This window comes from Phacochoerus africanus, chromosome 6 (assembly GCF_016906955.1).
Source record: "Phacochoerus africanus isolate WHEZ1 chromosome 6, ROS_Pafr_v1, whole genome shotgun sequence".
NCBI lineage: Eukaryota > Metazoa > Chordata > Mammalia > Artiodactyla > Suidae > Phacochoerus > Phacochoerus africanus.
In genome coordinates, this window is record NC_062549.1 from 68,293,623 (window position 1) to 68,307,884 (window position 14,262).

Consider the following 14,262-nt stretch of genomic DNA (forward strand, 5'->3'; position numbering starts at 1 on the left):
ACCCACTGCTTTTCTAGCAAGTAGCAAGCTAAACCTGCTCTTTGTCCCAGAGAAAGATGTTACTTTATCCCTCAAGACTGCCCACCGCAAGCACAACCCTAAGAAGTGATGGGGAAAAAAAAAGAAATGGCTTGGATAGAGTGGTGCGGTACAGCACCTCTGAGATGGCCCATAGTGGTTCTTGCCTCCCAGTCACACTTTCCTGGGACCCCTCCAGTTGACTGTGGGCTTACTGATTCTTTTTTTTTTTTTTTTTTGGTGTTTTGTCCTTTTAGGGCCGCACCTGCAGCATATGGAGGTTCCCAGGTTAGGGGTCTAATCAGAGCTACAGCTGCCGGCCTACACCACAGCCACAGCAACGCCAGATCCAAAATGCATCTGTGACCTATACCACAGCTCACAGCAATGCCAGATCCTTAACTCCTGAGCAAGGCCAGGGACTGAACCCGAAACCTCATGGTTCCTAGTCTGATTCGTTTCCGCCATGCCATGATGGGAACTCCCTGATTCACTTCTTGATCTCTTTTTTCCCATGCCCATGGCATATAGAAGTTCCTGGGCCAGGGATCAAACTTGCATCACAGCAGTAACCAGAGCCACAGCAGTGACAACACTGGATCCTTAACCCTCTGAGCCACCAGGGAACTCCAGACTCACTTCTAACTAATGGAATATAGCACATGTGAGGGGATGTTGCTTTTGAGATGAGGTTATAAAAAGGCTATGGCTTCTGCCTTGGGCACCATCTCCTGTTCTGTCACTAACAGAGAAGACAGCTCATACTGTGAGCTGCCTTATAGAGAGGACTCATGGCAAGGAAAGGATGTCTTCAGCCAACAGACAGGTGAGTGAGCTTGGAAACAGAATCTCCCCATTCAAGCCTGGAGATGATGGCAGCCCTGTCAGAGACCTGCACCAGGAGCACCCAGCTAAGCTGTCCTCAGATTTCTCATCTACAGAAACTGTCAGAAAATAAGTGATTGTTGCTGTGAGCCTCCAAGATTTGGAGTAATCTCCTATGTAATAACAAATAAGTAATACAAGCAGTCAGGGCCTTGCTTTCTTGGCATACTGAGCAAGACATGCAAGGGCATGAGAGACCCATATATAACCACCTCCCCGTGACAGGGTAAAGCTATGACCCAGGAGTCAGCAATGCCATCTTTCCAGAAAAGGGCTGGCATGCTTAGTGTCTAGTAGGTACAAAAGAGGCAGATACTGAAAATGGAAATTAGAATCTGGAAGGAACCCCATAGCTAGAACTAGCCTTACCAATCTTGTGGCTCTTTTTGAAAATTTTTGCTTGCTTAAGGATATAATGCAGGGCAGAAAAAAAGTGGCTTCTGCTCTGTGCATGTAGTGTGAAACAAGGAGAGAGCTTTTTACACCGTGAAATGCTGAAATGGCTGCACTGTACCCAGTGAACCAACTTACCTAGCTGCAGCTCTGATTCAACCCCTAGTCCAGGAACTTCCATATGCTGCAGTGTGGCCCTAAAAAGATTAAGATAAAATAAAACAAATAAAATAAAATAAAATAAAACAAAAATATCTTCCCTGGTCTTATCTGCACTTCAGGGAATATGAGAGTCAAAGGCTTGAGCCACAACATTAAAGGGGAAATAGTGCCCCCTGGAGGCAAGAGTGGCAATACTCAGAGACCCCAAAAGGTGGGAGAAGCTAGGTCAGGCAAAGATCTTAAGAAATGCTAGGAAAGGATGTGATACAATTTAAAATCTCCTTGATTTAAATAAAGCTTTGGCGTTCCTGCTGTGGCACAGTGGGTTAAAAATTCAAGTGCAGCAGCTTGGATCACTGCGGAGGCACAGGTTCAATCCCCAGCCTGGTGCAGTGGGTTTAAGGATCTGTGGTTGCTGCAGCTGCAGTGTAGATTGTAGCTAAGGCTCAGATTCAAACCCTGGCCTGGGAACTCCCACTTGCCACGGGTCCAGCCATTTAAAAAGTAATAAATAAATAAATAAATCCTTTAGGTAATTGGCATGAAAAGTTTGTAACTGTATGTGGTGATAGATGTTAACAAGACTTATTGTAGTGGTTATTTCGTAATATAGAAATATAGAATTATGTTGTACACCGAAACTAATGTAATGTTAGATCAATTACATCTCAATTAAAAAATTCATTCTAAAAAACTAAAAAAATTTTTTAAAGAAAGAAATTGGTATGAAAGACTTTTTTCTTTAACATGGTAAAGACTAGAGTTCCCTTTGTGATTCAGTGGATAACTGAGCCACAACGGGAACTCCTAAATGCATTTTTTTAAATCAAATTCCCAACAAATTTTTTTATATTTAAAAGCTGAGGAGTTCTCTTGTGGCTTGTTGGTTAAGGATCCAGCAGCTTGGGTTTGATTCCGGGCCTGGGAACTTCCACACGCCATGGGTGTGGCCAAAAAATTAAAACAATAAAAGTCCATTCTCAGAGTTCCCTTGTGGCACAATGGGTTAAAGAGTCAGTGTTTTCACCGTAGTGGCTCAGGTCATTGCTGTTGCACAGGTTCAATCCTGAGCTGGGAACTTCCATATATTGTGGGAGCAGCCAAAAAATAAGTAAGTAAATAATGAAAAATAAAAGTTGACTCTCTAGTTTATCTGAAAGAGTACATATTTGAAAACAGCCAAGAAAGTTTTGAAAAACAACTCTAACAAAAGAAGACTTGATCCATAAGACACTGAAGAGAACTATATAAAATACTGTAAACAGGATAGTGTGGTACTAATCAGGAAAAGACAACTGGATCAGTGGAGTGGAACGGAGTCCAGAAAATAACATGACTATACTTAGAGGGTTTCATACATGCTCAAGGGGCATTTCAAGTCAATAGAGGAAGACTGAATTATTCAATACAAACAGCATAAGGATAACTAGCTATCCATAAATTACTGGTGGCTTAAAGATTAAGTGTGAAAAACAAAACAATAAAACTGTGAAAAAAAAAAACTACCTATCTATCTATCTATCTATCTATCTATCTATCTATCTATCTATCTATATCTTTAAATATTTGGGGTAGGAAAGAACTTCCTTAGCCTAAAACAAAACCTAGAAGCCATGATGGGCCCACAGATTGCACAAAGAGGGGTTCCCATTGTGGTGCAGCGGAAATGAATCCAACTAGTAACCAGGAGGATGCAGGTTCGATCCCTGGCTTTACTCAGTGGGTTAAGGATCCGGTGTTACCATGAACTGTGGTATAGGTCGCAGATGTGGCTCGGATCCAGCGTTGCTGTGGCTGTCGCGTAGGCTGGTGGTTGTGGCTCCATTTCAACCCCTAACCTGGGAACTTCCATATGCCAGGGTACGGCCCTAAAAAGCAAAAAAAAAAAAAAAAAAAAAAAAAGTTGCATAAAGATTGAAATTGAACACTTTTGTACAGAGCCCTGCCTTTCCTTATGTTCATCCTTCTCCCCTAGGAACCCCTAGAGGAGCATTTGCACCAAATGAGGAAGAGTTGGGAGGAGGTAGAGGGAGTCCGTAAAGAAAAGTACTGGGCCTTGGAGTTCCCGTCATGGCGCAGCGTAAAGGAATCTGACCAGGAACTATGAGGTTACAGCCTCACTCAATGGGTTCAGGATCCGGCACTGCCGTGAGCTGTGGCATGGGCGCAGATGCGGCTCGGATCTGGCGATGCTGTGGCTGTGGTATAGGCCAGCAGCTGTAGCTTCGATTTGACCCCTAGCCTGGGAACCTCCATGTGCTGTAGATGCAGCCCTAAAAAAGCAGAAAAAAAGAAGGATAAAAAGAAAAGTACTGGACCTGGTTGGAGTGACCCTATATGCTTGGAAAGGTCAACTCATGTTATTCTGGAATAAGGAGGGGCTTTGGCTTCTTGGAGTAGGGGAATCTGATCTTTTCCGTCAGAAAGATGTTTAAACTTTTATACATGTTGTGAATTATATACTTACAAGCCACTGTGATTCTTACCATCTGTCGGGCAGGTTTTCTTTCTTCCTTTTTTTTTCTGGCTGTACCTGTGGCACATGGAAGTTCCCAGGCCAAGGATTGAACCCGCGCTGCAGCTGTGGCCTGTGCCACAGTTGCAGCAATGCTGGATCCTTAACAAGCTGTGGTACAAGGGAACTTCCTGTCAGGCAGGATTTCTAATACCTTCTGGGAAGCCTCACTGGTGATCAAATAATCACTGAGTAATTAATAAAGACATAAGTTTATATGCCAAGAGCTATCCTAGTTGTTTGGCTTACTGTATATAATTGAATCTTCACAATACTCCACTCTACAGATGAGGAACCAAATTTGAAGATATTATACAATTTGCCTAAAATCATAATAGCTGGTATGTGGAATTAGAATTAGTTACTATTCACTAAATTATAGTAACTATGTTTAATATTATAAACTACTTCTTTTTAGGACTCCTGTAACCTATAAATTCTACTATTCTTTATTATTAAAAATTATTCCCAGCAGTTCCCATCGTGGCTCAGTGGAAATTAGTCTGACTAGTATCCATGAGGAAGCAGGTTCAATCCCTGGCCTTGCTCAGTGGGTTAAGAATCTGGCGTCACTGTGAGCTGTGGTGTAGGTTGCAGACTCGGCTTGGATCCTGAGTTGCTGTGGCTGTGGCGTAGGATGGTGACTATAACTACGAATCAACCCTAACCTGGGAACTTCCATATGCCACAGGTGCGCCCCTCAAAAGACCCCCCCCCAAAAAAAACAAAACCTATTCCCAGATTAAACACAACTGAAACTGTGAACTCCCTGAGTGCTGAGTTTCACCTTGGCATCCTGTTCATCAAGCACAGTGTCTAACGTACAACAAGTTCTCAACAAACGTTTGCTAAATGAATGGATAAACCAATACTTAATTCAGCTTGTCCATTATAACTCCTGGAATATTATCTTCCAATGTTAATCTCATTGTTAGTGTATAGTGTAGTTTGGCTTGGTTTAAGTTGCTTTTTCAACTTTGCAACTACGAAGTCTTTTCTAATTGAAGACCATATGATGCAGTGACATTTTCTGGCCATTCAAGTGCCAATTTGATTAAATAAACATTTATTGAGTTCTTACTACATTAAGAAATTCTAGGAAGATAAATATGACCCCTGCTCTTAAGATATTTAAGTGGATGGTATATATTTGCACAAAATAAATATCCTACAAGGCAGAATATGATGAATCCAAAGAGTTATAGGAGCACAAAGAGTAACTAATTATCAGTGGACCACAGGAAAGATTATCCGCTGACCACCCAATTCATCCCAAACATATGTCAAGGCTCCAGCTCTTATCTTTGGCTGGTGTCTGTTTAACCTGGTCCTCTCTACTTATCTCTTAAAGGGTTCAAGAGGGGGCAGCTGAAGCCACAGTAGCTGGCTGGTTGAGGATTCGAGGATCCTGGTTTTCAAACCTTTCTCTTTCATCTTTATTTTTTAAAAAAATTTTTTAAAAAATTTTTGCTTTTTAGGGCCACATCCACGGCATTTGGAATTTCTCAGGCTAGGGGTTGAATTGGAGCTGAAACTGCTGGCCTATGCCACAGCCACGGCAATGCGGGATCCGAGCCTCATTTTCGACCTACACCATAGCTCACGGCAACGCCAGATTCCCAACCCACTGAGCAAGGCCAGGGATTGAACCTGCATCTTCATGGATCCTAGTTGGATTCATTTCCACTTCACCACAATGGGAACTCCCTCTTTCATCTTAAAATAACTAATATGGGAAGTTCCCTTATGGTGAAAGGGGCTAACAATCCAACATTGCCACAGCTGCGGCACAGGTTGAAACTGTATCGTGGGTTCAATCCCTCCACCGAAGGCATGGCCAAATAAAATAGCAAATACATATCTGTCAAACATCTAGTTTAGGGCCTGATCCAAAGAACACACCCAAAATTACCCAAGCTACACTTTAAACTGTTTCACCTATTACCCCTAAGTCCCTATAAATTAAGTAGAGTGCGTTCATTTTTCCTGAGAAAACTATGGCTTGGAAAAATTAAATGGTTTCTCTAGCATGTAAGTTGTAGAACCAGGGTTAAGTCCAGAATGTGTGAGCACAGCTTCAATGAAGATACTGTTTTTGGTTTTCCAGAAGTGAAATAACATTAAATATCCAGTTTTCTGTAAATATGGCCTATGCTTGATTTGGAAGTATACCTTTGCTTTGAATATTCAAATTAGTAAATGAGTCAAAATGATTAGCATGAGATAGACGTTTTAAAAAACACTTTTAAATTTGTAATAATATTCATGCAGTATTGAAACAACAAAGCTAAAAGAACTCCTGATCTAGTTACTGCAGGTAGTAAGTTCTTAGCTTAACTGGCAACAGAGGCTAATTATAGCAAAGAAATCAAAGGTGAAGGCAGACGCTGAAGTGAAGAAAACATGCATTGTCTGGTCACTGCTTCTTCTCTGCATCTTCAAAGTGGAACCAAATTTGGCTTTTACGGATGCTACCTCCAGTTCAACTATTTTTAATTTTCTAATTTCTGAAGTAGAGAAGATGGAGTTTAGCAAACAGGCATTATCTTAATTGCTTTTTAAAAAAATGTTTCAGAAATAGTGCTATTTTCAGATTCTGTTAATTTAGTAACAGTAGACAAATCACAGTGAGTAAACAGGTTAAGAACCTGAGAAGCCTGAATGATAAAATTCAAACATCCAGCAAAAGCACTGTTATTTAGCAGCCTGCATATGTGTGCCAAGCGTGGTGAGTGTTTATGGTTCACTGGACTGGATTGAATGCCAGACACTTCAAAGAACATTCCAAAGAGATGGGCTGACTTACTGGAAGTTGAAAGGCTCAATCCCTGCATTTTGTCCTTTTTTTTTTTAACTGAAGAGTTTTTATTATGCAATATTTAGACATTTTATAGGACAACTAATCCAGTTTCTACAACAAATCAATGACATAAATTTTTTAAAAGGAAAAAAAAAGGAGGAAAGAAAAAACCAGTGCCCTGGGTTAAAGGAGACTTAAAAGATCTAACAACCAAATACATGCTATGGATCTTATTTGGATTCTGATTTGAACAAATAAACTATAAAAAGAAATTTTTTGAGACATCAAAGAAATGTGGTTATAGAATTGATACTAGATGTTAGCAATAAATTTTTACATTTCATGAATGTCTGTGGTATGTATGAAAATGTTTATATTTTAGAGTTGGATCCTTATTATAGTAAGGAACAAAATTATATATTTGGGATTTGCTTTTAAATATCACAAAGGAGGAGTTCCCGTCGTGGCGCAGTGGTTAGCGAATCCGACTAGGAACCATGAGGTTGCGGGTTCGGTCCCTGCCCTTGCTCAGTGGGTTAACGATCCGGCGTTGCCGTGAGCTGTGGTGTAGGTTGCAGACGCGGCTCGGATCCCGCGTTGCTGTGGCTCTGGCATAGGCCGGTGGCTACAGCTCCGACTCAACCCCTAGCCTGGGAACCTCCATATGCCGTGGGAGCGGCCCAAAGAAATAGCAAATAAATAAATAAATAAATAAATATCACAAAGGAGAAGTTCCTGTCGTGGCACAGTGGAAACAAATCTGACTAGGAACCATGAGGTTGTGGGTTCAATTCCTGGCCTTGCTAAGTGGGTTAAGGATAGGGTGTTGCTGTGAGCTGTGGTGTAGGTCACAGACGAGGCTCAGATCTGGTGTTGCTGTGGCTCTGACGTAGGCTGGCAGCTATAGTTCCGATTGGACCCCTAGCCTGGGAATCTCCATATGCCGAGGATATAACCCTAAAAAGCAAAAAGTCAATCACTAAATAAATATTTCACAAAGGAAGAAAAGTGACAGATGAAGTCAATGTCAGCAAACCTAATATTCATTGAGTAATTTAATTCCCAAGGTAATGGGAATTCATTGCACTCTTCTCTTTCTACAGAAGTTTAAAATTCTCAAAATAAAAATATTTTACAAAATTTAAATTAGGGGTGGGGTTATGGCTATAATTTTAGACCTTCTAGACTTGTGAAGAATCTACCATGATTATTAAAAACTGTATAAACAATTCTTTACAGATGAAGTTAGTTTAAGTCTGTTTGGCTTGCCATGTGGTTGGTCTGGGGTTTTTCTTTGGCCACACCTGGGGCATGCGGAAGTTTCCTAGGCCAGGGATCAAATCTGTGCACAGCAGTGACCCAAACTGCTGCAGTGACAATACTGGATTGATAACGCACTGCACCACAAGGGAACTCCACCATGTGGTGGGGTTACACTCTCTGAGAAGAGGTAAACATACTCTCAGGTCATAAACACCTGCATTTGCCAAAGTTGCTCTATACTGTAACCCTGCTTCCATGCTAGATTTTCTCTGCTCATTCTCCGCCTATCAGTTAGAGTTATATTTAAAACTATAAATAAGTCATCTTACTCTCCACTGAAAACCCTTCAATGGAGTCCAATTCCTGGAACAAAATCAAAAGCTTTCACATGGCTCAAACAGCATGTCTGTCCCAGTAAGGCCACCTCTTGGTTCCTGCCTTGCTGGCTTCTGTCAGCCCAGCCCTTCAGTGGCCAAGGTCTGTCCTGGCCCATGACCTTCCCAGAGCTGTTCATTCCTCTTGGAACATCCTCCACAACCCATTGTTTTCTCCCTTATGGAAACAGTTCTTTTCTCATTTATCAATTTTCACAATTTATTTGGGTTCATTAGTTTTGTGTCTACTTTCCCCACTCTTCCCCACATGTATTCTATTTACCACTGTATAGCCAATAATATTCAATTTTTGTTGAATTAGCTAAGAAACATTTTTACTAAGCTTCCAGTTCCATAAATATCACAGGAATATTAAAATTTAGTTTTGGAATAATGGAAAAAAAGGATTTGGTCAATATTATCTAAAAAGCTGACTTAAGAGTTCTCTTGTTGGACTGCCCGTTGGGCTCAGTGGGTTAAAAATCCAACTAGTATCCATGAGGATGTGGGTTCAATCCCTGGCCTCACTCAGCAGGGTAAAGATTCAGCAATGCTTAACCCTGCAAGCTGTAGTGTAGGTCGCAGATGCAGCTTAGAGCCTGGGTTGCTGTGGCTGTGGTGTAGGCTGACAGCTGCAGCTCTGATTTGACCCCTAGCCCGGGAACTTCCATATACCACAGGTGCAGCCCTCAAAAGCAAAAAAAATGAATAAATAAAATAAATTTTAAAAAAAGTACACATTCATTTTCAGGTTATATGCAACAATTTGTAAAACTGATCATGTTCCATGATGGTTCAGCGGGATCTGGTGCTGTACCTGCTGTGGCTTAGGTCATTGCTTTGGCAGAGGTTTGATCCCTGACCCATGAAGTTTCCATATGCCATAGGCCACAGCAAAAAAAAAAAAAAAAAAAAAAAAAGTGACTGTGTACTGGATTACAAAACGAGTCTCAAAATAACAAAAATTCCTCTATAGATCTAATCATATGTGGTAAAAGCACAAAAACATGTAAAACATCAGGTTCCCTGACAAAGGCAAGGAGTGGAGTTCCTGCGGGGGTGTAACAGGATCTGCAGCATCTCTGAAGTGCTGGGATGCAGGTTTGAACCCTGGCCTGGCACAGGAGGTTAAGGAGCATTGTCGCAGCATAGGTCTGATCCCTGAGAACTCCATATGCCCCAGAGAGGCCAAAAAAAGGGGGAAAAAATGACATAAGGCAAAGAAAGGCAGGGAGGGAGAAGAGGGGAGGGGCAAGGAGGGGAAGTTTTAGCTCTACCGAAATGTCTTAGTGGAGAGAAAGGAGGGAAGGAAGGAAGAAGAGGGAGGGAGGGAAATTTAATCTCAAATGGCTCAAAAAAAAATCTGCCCATGTAATAGAGACAGACAAGGATAAGCAAATGTGGTAAGCTATTAAATCTGGGAAACTGTGAAGAATGTATGGGAAGTCTTTGTAATATTCCATCCAGTTTTTCTAAAAGTATGATATTAACTAAAAAAAATTTAAAAAGTTACAGCAATTATGGCCATCTCAATTCATGGGTCAATGAATGTCATTTTATTCTTCACATAATTTCATAATTTTAATTAATTAATTAATTTGCTATGCCCATGGCACACCAAAGTTCCTAGGCCAGGGATGGAACCTATGGCACAGAAGCAACCGGAGCCACATCAGTGAAAATGCCAGATCTTTAACTGGCTAGGCCACCAGGAAACTTCAAAAAGAAAACATTTAACCCAAGCCCAGCAAATGGTTTATAAGAGGAGCCCCTTGCGTCCGAAGAGATGGGGCTGTCCTTCCCCCATAGAAGGCTGCCTTCCAGCAAAGGCAGGTGCTCTCAGGGTCTCTGTAAGCAGAGGGGCCGAGAGCTTAGTCCCCACTCTCCCCTGGAGCTGGTGGCCCTGTGCAGGGAATGACCTGCCTCACTCCTCTGCCCTGACCCCACATCCTACTTATCCACACTTCGCGGTTGTTCTCTATGATAGGATAAATAGATGAATAAACATTAAAACACACCTTAAATCTGTCCACCCATGCTCCAGTTTCTGCACATGGATGCCAACGTCATTTGGCTGGTATTTACAGATGCAAATGTAAACAAAGCACTGTACTTTATATAGTAGAAAATATAAAAATAAATACAAGACATGGCAAATACTCACCTCAAAACCACCATCTGACAGCGGAAGGAAGGCATAAGTGACTATGTGTGCCAGAGGTTACAAGGTCCACTTTCATTTTTGCTGGCTCACTTCATTTTCATACCCATTCTGTGCAGTAAATTTCATCATTCCTGTTTTATAGATGAGGAATCCCAGAGAAGTTATTAACTAGCCCCAAATTGCACAACTACTAAGTTACAAAGCAAGGAACTTACCCCAGGTCTGTCTGACTCCAAAGTCCATGCTCTTTCCACATCACCATGTTTATAAAGTCCCCAAACATAAATACTGTAAAAATTTCACTTACTCAACACTCTTGGCGATGAGTCATCCTGGACAGATGAGTAAGTGAAAGGCCATCCTCTAAGACAAAGAACATTGTTCAAAACCTTCCAAGCCTGGAGCAGAGAATACTCCAGAAGCCTCTGGGAAAGAGGCTTTCTTGCAGTGCATATCTTTGCCCTCTTGGGCTTCTGACATTTGAAGCCCAGCACACCTTGTGTCTGACAAAGTTCTTCTCGAAAACTCCAGCAGAAGATGGCCAAAGATCCTTTTTGCCTATTTGCTCCCTCAAAGCACAAATGAGATAGGTTGATACTCAGAAATAATTTTAGTACATATTAAGGGAGAAACAGAAATATTTATAGAGAGTTCCCATGGTGCAGTGAGTTAAGAACCTGACTGCAAAGGCTTGGGTCGCTGTGGAGGTATGAGTTCAATCCCCGCACAGTGGAGTGGGTTAAAGGATCTGGCATTGCTGCAGGTATGGCTCAGACTGGATCCCTGGCCCAGGAAGTTCCATGGATGTGGGCATAAAATTTTTTTTTTTAAAAGAAATATTTATAGAAACTACAGCCAGGATAAAAATAATTGAATTTCCAAAGCAGTTTTCTGATACCAGATTGGGTACCACCCAGTCCTGAAAGTTCCAACACTGAGCCTTGGTCCTCGATGGTAGTTCCACTGCAGGCCAGTTTGTCAGCTCATTCCGTGGCATTTTGCTATCTCCCGGTCAGCTGGCTTTCAGTGTTTATCATGTCCTCTAATGATTCACTCTACATGTGGAAATATGTAAGCTCCTGAGTTTTATATTCCTCATCTGTATAAAATGGGAATAATAAAAATATCTAACGATAGAGCTCAAATGGGAGACCATATAGGTATACAGTACATAAGTGCTATTAAGTTATTTTTCTTTTCTTCCATCTCTGCACGTGTGGCATATCATCATCACTATCAATACCTTCATCATCATCCTTACAGTAAGGCACCAAGACGACAAGCAAGTTGCCCTAGTTCAGAAGCTGGGGCACAGTCTACACAGTTGGGCTCCAGAGACAGTGCTTCAACTGCCACGCTTAATCACATACACTATGGATCTCTGTGTTGGAATTTAGCCATTTAGACCTACATGGATCCCTCCACTCAATCTGCCTTTCTGGTTCATCTCCATCCCAAGAGGTAAGCTGACACAGAGCAAGATGAGGTAGAATTGAGGGAACATTTAAAAAGGCGTTCCCACTGTGGCTCAGTGGGTTAAGGATCCAGCATTGCTGCAGCTGTGGCACAGGTCACAGCTGCAGCTTGGATTGGATCCCTGGTCCAGGAACTCCCATAAGCGATGGGTATGGCCAAAAATAAATAAATAAATTTTTTAAATAAAAATAAAAAGAGCCTACAAGTGTATACAATCACATATCTCATTTGTGATTAAAGGAGCAGCTACTTCATAATCTTCAGTATCACTTGAGTTCTTAGAACAGGCATTCAATACTTTCAAAATCAATAAAGAACACACATAAAGGCAGATTCATCTTGGGGGAAAAAATCTAAGCATCAGTAACTTCCAAAATTAGGAAGAAGGGATTGCACATGAAGGGATTTGATTTTTATTTTTTTATGGCTGCACTTGTGGCATATGGAAGTTCCCAGGCTAGGGGTCAAATTGGAGCTGTAGCTGCCAGCCTATAGCACAGCCACAGCAACCCCAGATCCAAACTGTGTCTGCAACCTATTCCACAGTTCACAGCAACACTGGATCCTTAACCCACTAAGCAAGGACAGGGGTTGAACCTCGTGGATACTAGTCAGGTTCATTACCACTGAACCACAGAGGGAACTCCCTACAGTCAGATACTTAAACCACTGTACCACAGCAGGAACTCCACACAAAAAGGGAGTTTGTTGTTTGTTTGTTTTAAGGTCAGTTAACCTGCATTAAAACAATAACTCAGAGTTCCCTGGTAGCCTAGAGGTTAAGGATGCAGTGCTGTCCATGTCCTTCTCCATGCTGTGAACTCACCAACAACCCCCCTCAAACAACAGTAACTTACTAGTAAATAGTGAATACTTTCCCCCTATCATTAGCACAGTGATTAAGAATTAGGATTAAGAGCAGACATGGGTTGAATTCCAGCAACATTACCAGCTGTTTGAACTTAATGTCTGTGTTTTTTCGAATAAATGGGAAGAATGATACCTATCATCTAGGGATATTGTTAGGCTTAAGTGAGATAGTATAATTAAGGTGCTTTGCATAATGCCAGATGTATCATAAGTATTCAATAAAATATTTTTCTTTTCATAATACCACTTAATGGCTGAAGAGCGTCCTCTGTCATGGCTGTGCCAAGATTCATTTAACCAGTCCCACCCACACTATTAAACATTTGGATCATTTTTCAATAGTATTGATAAGATAAACAAGAGCAAACATTTTCTATACATTTCTGATTATTCCTTTAGGGTTAAATCCTACAAGTGGTTTGGTGGGTCAAAAAATATCAACCTTGTGGAGTTCCTGTCGTGACTCAGGGGTTAACAAATCTGACTGGGATCCATGAGGATGCAGTTCGATCCCTGGCCTCGCTCAGTGGATTAAGGATCTGGTGAGCTGTGGTGTACGTCACAGATGCGGCTCGGATCCTGAGTTGCTATGGCTGTGGTGTAGGCCAGTGGCTACAGTTCCAATTTGACCCCTAGCCTGGGAACCTCCATGTGCCACAAGTGTGGCCCTAAAAAGCAAAAAAAAAAAAAAAATCTACCTTGTAAACTTGTGACACATATCACCAAGTTATTGACCAAAATATGGTTTTACCAAGTTGATTTTCTCTATGTTGAAGATATCTAGTCAACTCTTGCAATTAACAGACATCATTTTAAAGAAAAATGCTAATGTGGCAAGCCCTCTAAAACCCGTGCTGTTATTTTACTTATTTATTAGACATTTCAATTTCTTCTTTTGTTATACTATAAAGCTCTTAGGCTCTATAAAGTATGAGATAGGCAGAAAAATAGGAAAATCATTGGAATGGGTAAAAACTTTAGGATATTACAGATATTGTGTTTCAAATCATTTATGAGGGGATGAATTTTTTCAATGGTTTTCAAAGTCCTCCCTGGAGCTTCCCTGGTAGGGACGGTGGGAATGGGGGTAGGGAGTATGACCAGGTTGAGGTAACTCTCTTCCTTCCCTATTTTAACCATATTTATCTGTTTTACATATTGAACTTATTGGTAAATTGATCTAAAGGGTTCTGGACCTGAAAACAAGACCAAAGACACACTAAGGGCATGGTTTGGGGACAAATGGTATTTTGTAATATAAAATAAACAGCTAAGTAAAGTAAGTTGAATCTCTCCCTCATATCATATACAAAAATACATATGAGATGGATTAAAACATTAT

At 41.1% G+C, this 14,262-nt stretch overlaps 1 long non-coding RNA gene across 1 annotated transcript in view; it reads right to left on the minus strand.

Moving 5' to 3' along the window:
- LOC125129273 (uncharacterized) overlaps window positions 1-14,262 on the minus strand; it is a 35,406-nt gene that overhangs the window by 10,368 nt on the left and 10,776 nt on the right. The window contains exon 2 of the long non-coding RNA XR_007135438.1: window positions 10,575-10,705. This is a non-coding gene — a long non-coding RNA (uncharacterized LOC125129273). The remainder of the gene's footprint in view (window positions 1-10,574; window positions 10,706-14,262) is intronic.